The 11,458-nt window shown below is 39.0% G+C and overlaps 1 pseudogene; it reads left to right on the top strand.

The window, feature by feature from the left end:
• The first annotated feature begins 10,654 nt into the window (after nt 1–10,654).
• LOC116869015 lies at nt 10,655–10,750 on the top strand (annotated as a pseudogene).
• The last annotated feature ends 708 nt before the right edge of the window (nt 10,751–11,458 follow it).

The following is an 11,458-nucleotide window of genomic DNA, read 5'->3' as shown; positions in this document are numbered from 1 at the left end:
TGGATGGCCTGTGCTTTCCCTCAGCTCTTCTGCCTTCACTCTTTCGTTTGCGGTAGAGAATTATTTTTCTGATGCAAGGGCTAGCAAGGTGCCTCATTAGTGCTCTCCAAGTGGCTGTTCATGGCTGATGGATGGCTGAGGCTGGTAATTAGACACAATCAGGTTTAATAGGTCCCGGTGTTTGAAACAGCAGCTATGGAAGGGTAGTGTCCTCTGTCATTTCTCTGTACCACGTAATCGTGTATAAAGTAAACTGGAACAACACATGTGAATGGCTCTTTTCCCCCAGGGAGGGGAGTTTCAACATATAAATCATACTCCTCTTAGCACTTTGAGACAATGAAGCCTTACTCAGTATTCTAGGTTGATATACTGCTCTGTGCTTGCATGAAATATCAGATGTTATAATTTTTCCGTGGGAATGCCCTGTTCTGGATCCACAGGGATCCTGACTTGTCAGTGTTTCGGTGCCACACCTGAAAGCAGCTGCCATGTCATTAGCATCACACTGTCCTCCAGCTGTCTTAACTCTGTTCCCCAGAAATCTGCTGAAGATCTAGTCCAAGGCCTGGCACACACTCCTGGTCTACAGAGTCTTCATTCTTCACCCCAATCCTTCCATCAAGGTTGAGGTCCTCAAAGCCACATGAGCCTCTGGGTTCTCCTGGAAGAAGAGAAGGGGCTTCAGCAAAACAGGGAGGGAGCACAGGGAGGGGCAGAAGGAGAGTGGAGGAGTAAAGGAGAAGCAGGGGAAGAGAAGGGTGTGAGTCTGCAGTATTAGACACTACCCATGCAAGCAGGACAAGACCTACAGGGCAATTGCAGGAGGCCGTGAGAGATGCTCATGAAACCTGGGGGTGGGGTACAGAGCCAGATTGCAATCAGTTTAGGTGTGAGAAAATGGAAGAGGCAAGTGCAGGCAGTTCTTTCAACAACTCTGGCTGAGAAAGGGCGGGGAGAAATGGGGCAATAACTGCAGGGAAGGTGTTTTTATGATGGGTGAGGTTTGAGCATCGATAAAAAGCCCACTTTATGTTTAAACAGTCCTTGGTTCTAACATGTTAAGGCCAAGGCGGTATGTAGTCAGTCATAGGTAGGGACGACATGACGAGCTTTGACACCTCTGATAAGACTGTGATGGCACCTTATCACATGTATATCCCAGGGCCAGTGGTTCTCAGCCAAAGTTCCACCCTAAGACAGACTGGGCTGGGGAGTGCAGTGCACAGAGCTGGATTATTTGGAAGCACTACAGGTGGTTGACAAAAATAAATAAATAATAAAAATAAATAGATTATTGAAGAACGAGAAAAGAGGAGAAAATAACTCAGAAAATTCTTCATGTAATTGAAAATTAGTTCTAAAAATCTACCAACACCTAAAAGGTATGTTGGATTTTAAGACAAAACCAAATCCCCTCCCCACCCCACAGCTCTGAAGAGGCTTGCCTAGAGGCCAAGTGTTCCATGGATATTCTAGGGGAATGACCCCAGTTTTAGGATAGAGAGCTCTAGTCTGATGACTAGAGACACTGAGTCATAAACACATGCAGTTTGCACCGGCTCCCAGGGAAAAAGAAAGTGTGGAGTCTGGCACTTGCTGGTTATAGGCAAAGGAGGTTAACTTGGGAGAAATGGGCATATTTTGTTACAATGTAAGTTAACAAAATGATTTCAGAATGGTGAATGTCTTGGTAAAAACATGATCAAATGACATCATACCTCAAAAAAACTAAAATTAAAATTGAATTTATCAAATTTTAAATTGAACAGGATGAGTTTAACTGATAAACTAAAGACATAAATTGTCTTTTAAAAGGGCAGAATTCAGGGCACCTGGGTGGCTCAGTCATTTAAGCATCTGCCTTGGGCTCAGGTCCCAGGGTTCAGGGATTGAGATGGGGCATCTGGCTTCCTGCTCAGCAGGGAGTCTGCTTCTTCTACCACTCCCCCCGCCACCCCCACCCCCATGCTGTACTCTCTCTCTCTCTCAAATAAATAAATAAAATCTTCAATAAAATAAAAGGCAGAATTCTGCTCCTTGCCAAGGTAGAGTAGCAAGAGACTGCATTTTCCCTCCTACTCAAAACAACCAAAGAGAGAAAAATGAACAAAATATATGAAACAACGGTTTTGAAGAGACTGGACCCCAGGCAACAAAAGACAGTGATCCCTGAGATCAAGGAAACAAATGAGTGTCCCAGCTTATTTGAGAGTTCTCAGGTGACAGTACAGGGAAGGGTACCTAAGCTAGTAAGACCCAGCTATGTGCTGCCTACATGAAACCCACTTAATATAAAGACATAAATAGAGGTAGAAAGCAAACTGGTAGTTTCCAGGAGTGGAAGGAGGGAAAATAGGAAGTGACTGCTTAACAGGTATAGGGTTTTCTTTTGGGGTGATGAAAATATTTAGGAACTAAATAGAAGTAGTGTTAACACAACATTGTGAAGGTATTGAGTGGCACAGAATTGCCATTAAATGGTTATTTGGATGTTGTGTGGATTTTACCTGGGCGAAAAAACCTGACCAGGCACGCAAAGGAAAAAAACAATGTAAATGACAATCAGCAGAAACCAGAGACCCATGGGAGATCTAGAGAATGCAGTTATAAAACTCAGACTTTAAAATAATTGTGCTTGCTGCGTTCACTGAGAGGTGAAATGTGACAGTATTTTGATAGATAAATATAAACTATTAAAAAGAAGCCAAAGGGAAATTCTAGAACTGTATGTAAAACAATTGATATTAGTAACTCTGTGGAAGGGTTTAATAGCAGAATAGATAGATGAAGAGAAAATTAATAACTTTTTGATGGGTTAGAAGATAATATCCAGAATATAGTATTGAGAGATGAAAAGACAAAAACTGCAGAATTAAAGATAAGAGACAAAGAAGTTACAGAAAAGAATCCTATAAGGAGAGGATAAGATGAGTGGGACAGAAGCAGTATTTGAAGAGTTAATAGTTGAGAATTAAAAAAAATGGATCAAAGGTATTAAGCCATAAATTTATAACTGACTTCCAAGGAGAAACAATGGAATCTGGAAGACAATAGACTGATATCTTCAAAATGCTTAAAGAAAATATCAGCCAATAGATGGTGTAGACCGCAAGTGCTTTAATAGTTCATAAGTGGGACATTAACTTAGGATAAGAAAGAATTACAAGAGATGGGTGAAGATTGTACAGGCCACTAATGAGTCATGAGCAAGGGATGTTTTCCAGGCAGGTGGTTAGGAAATCTCAAGGACTACTGGTAGAATAGTGAGTCAGTCTCTGTGGGTGAAGCTGAGCTCCCATTACTAGGGGCGGGATGGAAATTGAGTCTGGAAGGGTCAGTAGGAGCAGGATGGTGAATGATTTCATTCTACAAGTGATAGGAAATACTGAAGCTGTTTTTGTTCATCCTTGTTTCCTCGTAGGATACTACTACTAAAAGTCTTTCTCACATTTTCCTCCTCCGACCCAATAGGTATAAATCATACTGTCTCTTGGTACTTTACTATGAGTGAAATTAAATTTAGATAAGTACCAGCTTCAACCTGCACTATACTTTGATTCCCTTGAGAGGAAGTATTACGGATTACCACTTTTAAAGAATCCAATTGCAAAGAATCTTATTTCCTCTTTGACTTGTTCCTCTGGGGCTAGAGTGAGACAATAAATTAGTAAGTGAAGGGAAAATACAGAAGTTCCCCTTCAAAGCTGTTTCCATACGGCTGACCTTTTGAATTACTATCTCTCTTTCTAAGAGCTATACTTTCAGTCCTAACCTTTGCCTTTCTGTCTCCACCAGGGCAATAATACTCCTTATATCCCCATACTGTCTTAATCAGTCAACACGAGCTCCATTTTGCTGTAATTGTGTTTTCCTCACCTCTGAGTGCCACTCCCATTTGTCCCTCTCCTCCAGAGTCTGACTCTGTTATGATACCATATGACCCAGCAATCCTACTTCTGGGTACATATCCAAAGGAATTAAAACCAAGATCTTGTAGAGATATCTGCACTCCCATGTTCATTGCAGCATTATTCACAATAGCCAAAATATGGAAGCAACCTGAGTGTCCTTTACCACATGAGTGGACAAAGAAGTGATAGGTGCAAGTGTAGGAATATATACAGATACACACACAATGGAATGTTATGCAGCTATGAGAAAGAAGGAAATTCCGCCATTTGTGACAACTTAGATCAATCTTGAGAACGTTCTGCTAAATGAAATAAATCCGTGAAAGACAAGTTCTGTATGCTATCACGTATGTAGAATCTAAAAATGTCAAACTCAGAGAAACAGAGTAGAGTGTTTAGTTACCAGTGGTGATTGGAGGGTGGAGAAAGTGGGGAGATAGTGGATAAAAGGTACAAACTTCCAGTTATAAGATTAACAAATTTGGGACCCTAATAAACTGTGTGGTGATTATAGCTATAATACTGCATCATATACTTGAATGTTGCTAGGAGAGTGGATCTTCAATGTATTCACACACAAAAAATCCTAGCTATATGATGGGTGAAGGTGGTAGTCAATACTTACGGTGGTAATCATTTTGTGATATGTAAATTGACACTTTGTACACTTTAAACTTACACAATATTAAGTGTCAGTTGACCTCAAGAAAGCTGGAGGGAAAAAAAAGATTCCTCAACTTTAATTTATAGCCCTTTTGCTGATTTAAAATTTCCACTATACATTTGGTATAGTGCTCTGCTTCTAACTGCTGTGTGCAATGTAGAACTTTCCAATCAGGGTGGATACAAGGGGCTTCCAGGGTCATGGATGTATGTACACATAAAATTGCATTAGATAGTAACAGCTTGCTGTTGAGAATAGTTACACAAGTCTTTCCTCTCACCATCAAAGTATGGAAGTTCCGTTTCCTTCAAGTTTGCAAATGTTTGATATTATCCAGCTTTCAGATTTTAGCCCATCAAATGAGTATAAAGTGATGCTTCATTCTTTCATTACTGAGGTTGATCTTTTCTTTGCATACTTTTTAGCCACTTGGGTTTGCCTTATTCATATCTTTTGCCAATTTTCTAATTAGGTGCCCTATCTTTTTTTGTGTTCTGCAAGATTTCCATATATATTTTAGAGCAGCACTGTCCAGTAGAACTTTATGAGATGATGGAAATGTGTTCTTTTTTAAAAAAAATATTTTATTTATTTACATGAGAGAGAATGTGTGTGTGCAGGGGGAGGGACAGAAGGAGAGGGAGAGAGGGAGCAGAGTCCCTGCTGTGTTGGTAGCCTTATGTGGGGCTTGAACCAGGGCCCTGAAATAATGACCTGATTTAATGACTGGGTCACACAGGCTGGCACCTCTGGAATTGTGTTCTATTTGTGCCTCCTAATATGAGAGGCACTAGCCATGAGTGGCTGTTGAGTACTTGAAATGTGACTAGTGCAACCAAGGAACTGGATTTTAAATTTTATTTAATTTTAATTAATTATAATTTAAATGTAACTAGCCAAATGTGACTACTGACTATTACATTGGACAATGTGGGATCTAGGTATTAATACCTTGTCAGTTTTTGGCATTGCAGATATCTTCTCCTGATTTGTCAACTGTTGAAAAAATTTAGTCTATTGAGACCTTTGTTAAATAGAAGTTCTTAATTTTGATGTGTTTAAATCCATACATCCTTTTGCTTTATGGTTTGGCTTTTTTGGGGGAGAATTCTCTATAAACTTCAGTATCATAAATATAATCCCTGGAATTTTCTGCTATTACCTTTAAGTTTTCCCTTTAATATTTAGTTCTTTAATCCAACAAAGGCTTTTATTTGTTAGTGGTATGAAGACCTTGCTTTGTTTTTCTGCACATAATGAATCAGTTTTCCCAACTCAGTTCATTATGGTGCTTTCTTTTTCTGGAAGAGTGTGGAAGCATTTTTTTTTTTTTTAAGATTTTATTTATTTATTTGACAGAGAAAGATCACAAGTAGGCAGAGAGGCAGGCAGAGAGAGAGGAAGGGAAGCAGGCTCCCTGCTGAGCAGAGAGCCCGATGTGGGACTCAATCCCAGGACCCTGAGATCATGACCTGAGCCGAAGGCAGCAGCTTAACCCACTGAGCCACCCAGGCGCCCCTGTGGAAGCATTTTGAAAAAGATTATATACCAGGTCCAGTAATACCTAGATCTGTTTGTTAACCCTTTGTTCTGTACAATGGTCCATTTGCCTGTTCCCATGTGAGTTTCCACTGTTTTAAAACTTTACAGTTTATAGTATGTCTTCATAATTAATTGGTAGGACAATTTGTCTTTCTTTGCTTTTCATGATCAAATTGACTATTTGAGAAGCCTTATTCGGTTAAATTTTAGAATAAATTTATACATTTTTAAAAAACTTTTGGTGAATTTTAATAGGGATTGCATTTAATTTATAGTTTAGTTTTGGAAGAACCAAATTCTTAAAGCATTGTTATTATATCCATATCTATTTATGTAAATTATTTGGGTTTTTTTCCCTCTTGTTTATCAGCTTTTTCTTTCCACAGCTTTTTAATTAAGGCTTTATTTTTAAGTAATCCCTATACCCAACATGGGCCTTGAACTCACAACCCTGAGATCAAGAGCCACATGCTCCACCGACTGAGCCATCCAGGTGCCCCATCATGTTTAACAGCATTTTTAAAAACAGCTTTATAAAATGATCATACAAAATTCTGCACATATTTGAAATGTGCAGATTGGCAGTCTTTGACATTCGAATGAGGCCATGAAACCATCACCAATATCAAGATAGTGATAGTGAACAAATTCACCCACCTCAAATTCCTTGTGCCCCTTTGTAATCCATTTGTTCTATCCCTCCCAATGCCTCACATGATGCTACCAGTGATTGTTTTTACTCATTATAGGTAGAAAGAGTCCTTTGCATTTTCTGAAGTTTTTAATATATGGAATCACACATTGTCTGGCTTCTTTCACCCAGTATAAAAGTTTTCAGATTTATCCATACTGTAGCATGAATCAGTAGCTTGTTCCATTTTATTGCTGAGTAGTATTCTACTGTATGGATATACCACAAATTTGTTTATCCATTCACACTTGGTAGACATTTGAGTTATTTCCAGTTTGGAGCTATTACAAATAAAACTACTATGACCATTTGTGTAAAAGTTTTTGCAAGCATATATATTTTCTTTACCCTTGGGTAAATATTTAGAAGTGAAATGGTTGGGTCATATGGTAGATGTATGTTTAACTTTTTAAGAAACTACCAAGCTGTGTTTCCAAGTGTTTGTATCTTTTTAAATTCCCATGAGCAGTATATAAGTTCTAGTTCCTTTGCATCCTTCCCAACAGTTGGCATGGTCACTCTTCATAATTTTAGCCATTCTGATAGGTGTGTAGATGTATCTCATGGTTTTAATTTGCATTTCCCTTATTAATTTACCAAAGGTATTGGGCATCTTTTCATCTGCTTATCTGTTTTCCATACATCCTCTTCAGTGAGCTGTATTCAAATCCTTTGCCTATTTTTAAAAAATGGGTTGCATTTTTTTATAGTGCTTTAAGAGTTCTTTATATTTTCCATGTAGTACTCTTTTGTTAGATATGTAATTTGTGGATATTTTCTCTCAGTTTCTTGCTTGTCTTTTCATTCTCATAACAGAGTTTTTTGAAAGCAGAAGTTTTGTTGAATAAGTCTAATTTGTCACATTGTTATAGGTCATTGTTGTATATAAAGAAATTGTATATAAGAAGTGTTGTATAGGAAACCTTTGCCTTACTCATTTATAAAGAATTTTTCACTCAAGTTCTGTCACTTCAGGTTTTACATTTAGGTCTATGTTTAGTATTTAGTACTTAAAACAACAGAAATCTGGGGAACTTCTGGGGAAGATGGTGAAGTAGGGAGACCCTACTCCCCCTCATGAGGGATAAGTTCACCTCTTGAGTTCACCATGAGGGATGAGTTCATCTCATCCCATGGATACAACTATGCCGTAACACTTGCATCAGTGTAAATAACCCAGAAAATGACCTGAAGACTGGCAGAACAGATTCTCCACACTTAAATATAAAGAAGAAGTCACAGTGAACAGGGTAGGACTGTCAGGAATGCTTTGATTGCTAACTGGACAACAACTGTCCATGGGTGGTGGGGGGAGGGATGCTGCAGGTATGGAGAGAGGAGAGAAACAGACTCTCACACCAGGGAGCACACATGGGAAAGATGAATCCACATAACATTTGGCTTTGAAATTTTATAATTTCATGAGTTCTTACAATCAGCAGGGCTTAACACTTGGAACTTTAAAAATCAGTCCTGGGAGAGCAGTGGGGGGCAGGTGCTGAGAGAAAACTGAGTCCTCACCCTTAAAGAGATGTCACAAAAAGGCTCAATGGAAATACAGCATAAAAGCTGCTGTTTGAAAAATGCCTGGCATATATGGGAGGGAGATTTGTTTACTAATCTCAGAGTGTATGCTGGAAGGGAAGGGATTTTTGGGATACTTTTGCAAGAACAAATGAGCTGGCAGGTGCCATTTCCCTCCCCCTACCCCCTAGCCTAGACATAGGGAGACCAGTGGGAACCAGTGTTGCACCAACATGGCTACCTAATGTGCTAACAGTGCTCCCCACCCCCTTGTTCTCTGGTGGACACACACCCCCCCCCCAGCAGCTAGGCCTGGCTCCAGGTCCCCTCCCATAGCAGATCCACATAAACCTTGCTAATACTGCAGCCCCAGTCTCCACATACTTCTGTGGATCCACCTGGGACAGTGGACCTGTGTGGACCTTGCTGCCACTGGGTGTCCTGCCTCTGCATTCTCCTGCTGACCCTCCCTCCAATATGCCCATCCAAAATGATGCCACAAGCCAGCAGTGTACAAGCAGCCCTGACAGGGGCCAGCACCACTCCAAAGGGATTCTTCCCCAGGGAGAGGGGAGGATCACTACAGACCAGTCTGACTGTATTGCCATCTGTAGGCTGGGGGCAGACATTTGGTCTGACTCTAGGCCCCACTCACTAATAAAAGCTTCTCAGGGAGCAACACAGGGAAAATACCCTGTAGTTCTGTACTACTGCATCCTGGCAAAAGCCTGTTCCGACTTAACTCAAGCTCAGGTCAGTCCCAGACTGGCCCCTTAACAACACACAGACCAAGCTTGCCCACAATAGGCAGAGAGTCATTGCAGATGACAGGACTGAAGGCAGCTGCAGCTCAGCCACAATAGCAGGGTGCACACAACACATAGGAAACAATTCTGAAGTGACAAGTTTCAGAGAGCAAGGAACATTGCACTACGGAGAACTATAGGATCTCGTCTTCATAACACCACTATTTTCAAGAGCAGGAGAAATAGCTGACACTCCTAACATATAGAAACAGACACAAAGAGTTAGACAAAATGAAGAAAAGGGGGAATATGTCCCAAATGAAAGAACAGGACAAAAATCACAGCAAGAGATCTAAAAATATCACAGTAAGAGACCTGCATGAAACGAAGGTAAGCAATATGCCTGATGGAGAATTTAAAGTAACAGTCATAAAGACTCACTGAACTTGAGAAAAGAGTGGAAACCTCAGTGAGACTCTTAACAAAGAGATAGAAAACATAAAAAAGAACCAATCAGAGATAAAGAACTCTATACCTGAAATTAAAAATACAGTAGACAGAATAAATAGACTAGAGGAAGCAAAAGAAAAAAAAATCAGCGACATAGAGGACAGAGTAATGGAAAGCAATCAAGCTGAATGGGAGATATAATAATAATAATAATTTTAAAATGAGAGTTAAGGAAACTCAGTGACACCATCAAGCATAATATTTGCATTGCAAGGATCCCAGGAGAAAAGAGGGAAAGGGGGCAGAAAAATTATTTGAAGAAATAGTAGCTGACAACTTCCTGAATCTGTAGAAGGAAGCAGAAATTGAGATGCAAGAGGCCCAAAGAGCCACACCAAAATCAACCCAAGGAGGTCCAGACCATAGTAGTATGGTCCAGACACATAGTAATTTAAATGGCAAAAAAAGTGATAGAGAATTTTAAAAGCAGCAAGAGAAATCAGTTACATGCAAGGGAAACCCCAAAAGGCTATCAGCTGATGTTTCAGCAGAAACTTCACAGACCAGATGAAAATGGCATATGTTTAAAATCCTAAAAGAAAACAAAAACCCTGCAACCAAGAATACTATATCCAGCAAGAATCACATTCAGAATAGGAGAGATAAAATGTTACCCAAACAAAAGTTAAAGGAAATCATGACTGCTAAAACCATCCCTACAGGAAACATTAAAGGGGATGCTGAGTGGAAAGGAAAGACCATAAGTAGGGGTAAGAAAAGTAAAAAGCAGAAAAGAAGTAAGATTAAGTATTTCTATAAAACTCAGTCAGGGGATTCACAAAAGGATGTTAAGTATGACACCAAATACCCAAAGCATGGAGGGGAGAGGAATGAAGAATGTGTTAAAATGTGAGCAACCACCAACTTAATATAGACTGCTATGTGCATAAGATGTTCTATACAAACCCAATGGCAACCACAAATCAAAAGCCAGTCATAGATTGATGAGAAAGGTGGGGGTGGAGAATGGGTTAAATAGATGAAGGGGATTAATTTAAATTCCAGTTAACTAAACTCCAGTTTTAATTGGAATTTAAATTAAAACTTAAAAATATAAAAAATAGTGCTCACTTTGGCAGCACATCTACTAATGACACAGAGGTTAGCATGACCCCTGCTCAAGGATGACATGCAAATTCATGAAGCATTTCATACTTCAAAAATAAAGATAAATAAAAGTATAATTTATTTAGATAACTTTCAAATATTAAAAAAAACTAGTCAGATATGTAAAGAATAAAGATAAAGGAATAAAAAAAAAAGATAAAGGATTCTAAGTAATCACTAAAGAAAGCCAGCAAACCAAGATAGAAGAAAGCAAGAGAAGGAACAGAAAAGAACTATGAAACAATCATAAAACAAATAACAAAATGGCAATAGGTATGCTCCTATCAATAATTACTTTGAATGTAAACAGACTAAACGCTCCAATCAAAAGACATAAGGTGGCAGAATGGATAAAAAGCAAGACACATCTATGTGCTATCTACAAGAGACTTGTTTCAGACCTAAAGACACATGTGGGTTGAAAGTGAAGGAATGGGAAAGCATTTATCATGCAAATGGAAATAAAAAGAAAGCCAGGGTAGCAATACTTATATTAGGCAAAATAGCCTTTGAAACAGACTGTAACAAGAGACAAAGAAGGACATTCTATAACCATTAAGGGAAAAATCCAACAAGAAGATATAACAATTGTAAATATTTATGCTCCCAACATGGGAATACCCAAATACATAGAGCAGACATTAACAAAGGAAGAAATCAGTAATAATACAGTAATAATAGAGGACTTTAACACCCCACTTACATTAAAGGATAGATCATCCAAACAGAAAATAAACAAGGGAACAGTGACTTTGAGTAA

Source organism: Lontra canadensis, unplaced genomic scaffold (assembly GCF_010015895.1).
Source record: "Lontra canadensis isolate GAN:19392208 unplaced genomic scaffold, GSC_riverotter_1.0 scaffold17, whole genome shotgun sequence".
Classification (NCBI taxonomy): domain Eukaryota; kingdom Metazoa; phylum Chordata; class Mammalia; order Carnivora; family Mustelidae; genus Lontra; species Lontra canadensis.
The sequence above is the reverse complement of the archived record's forward strand: the minus strand, read 5'-3'. Positions and strand labels throughout refer to the sequence as shown.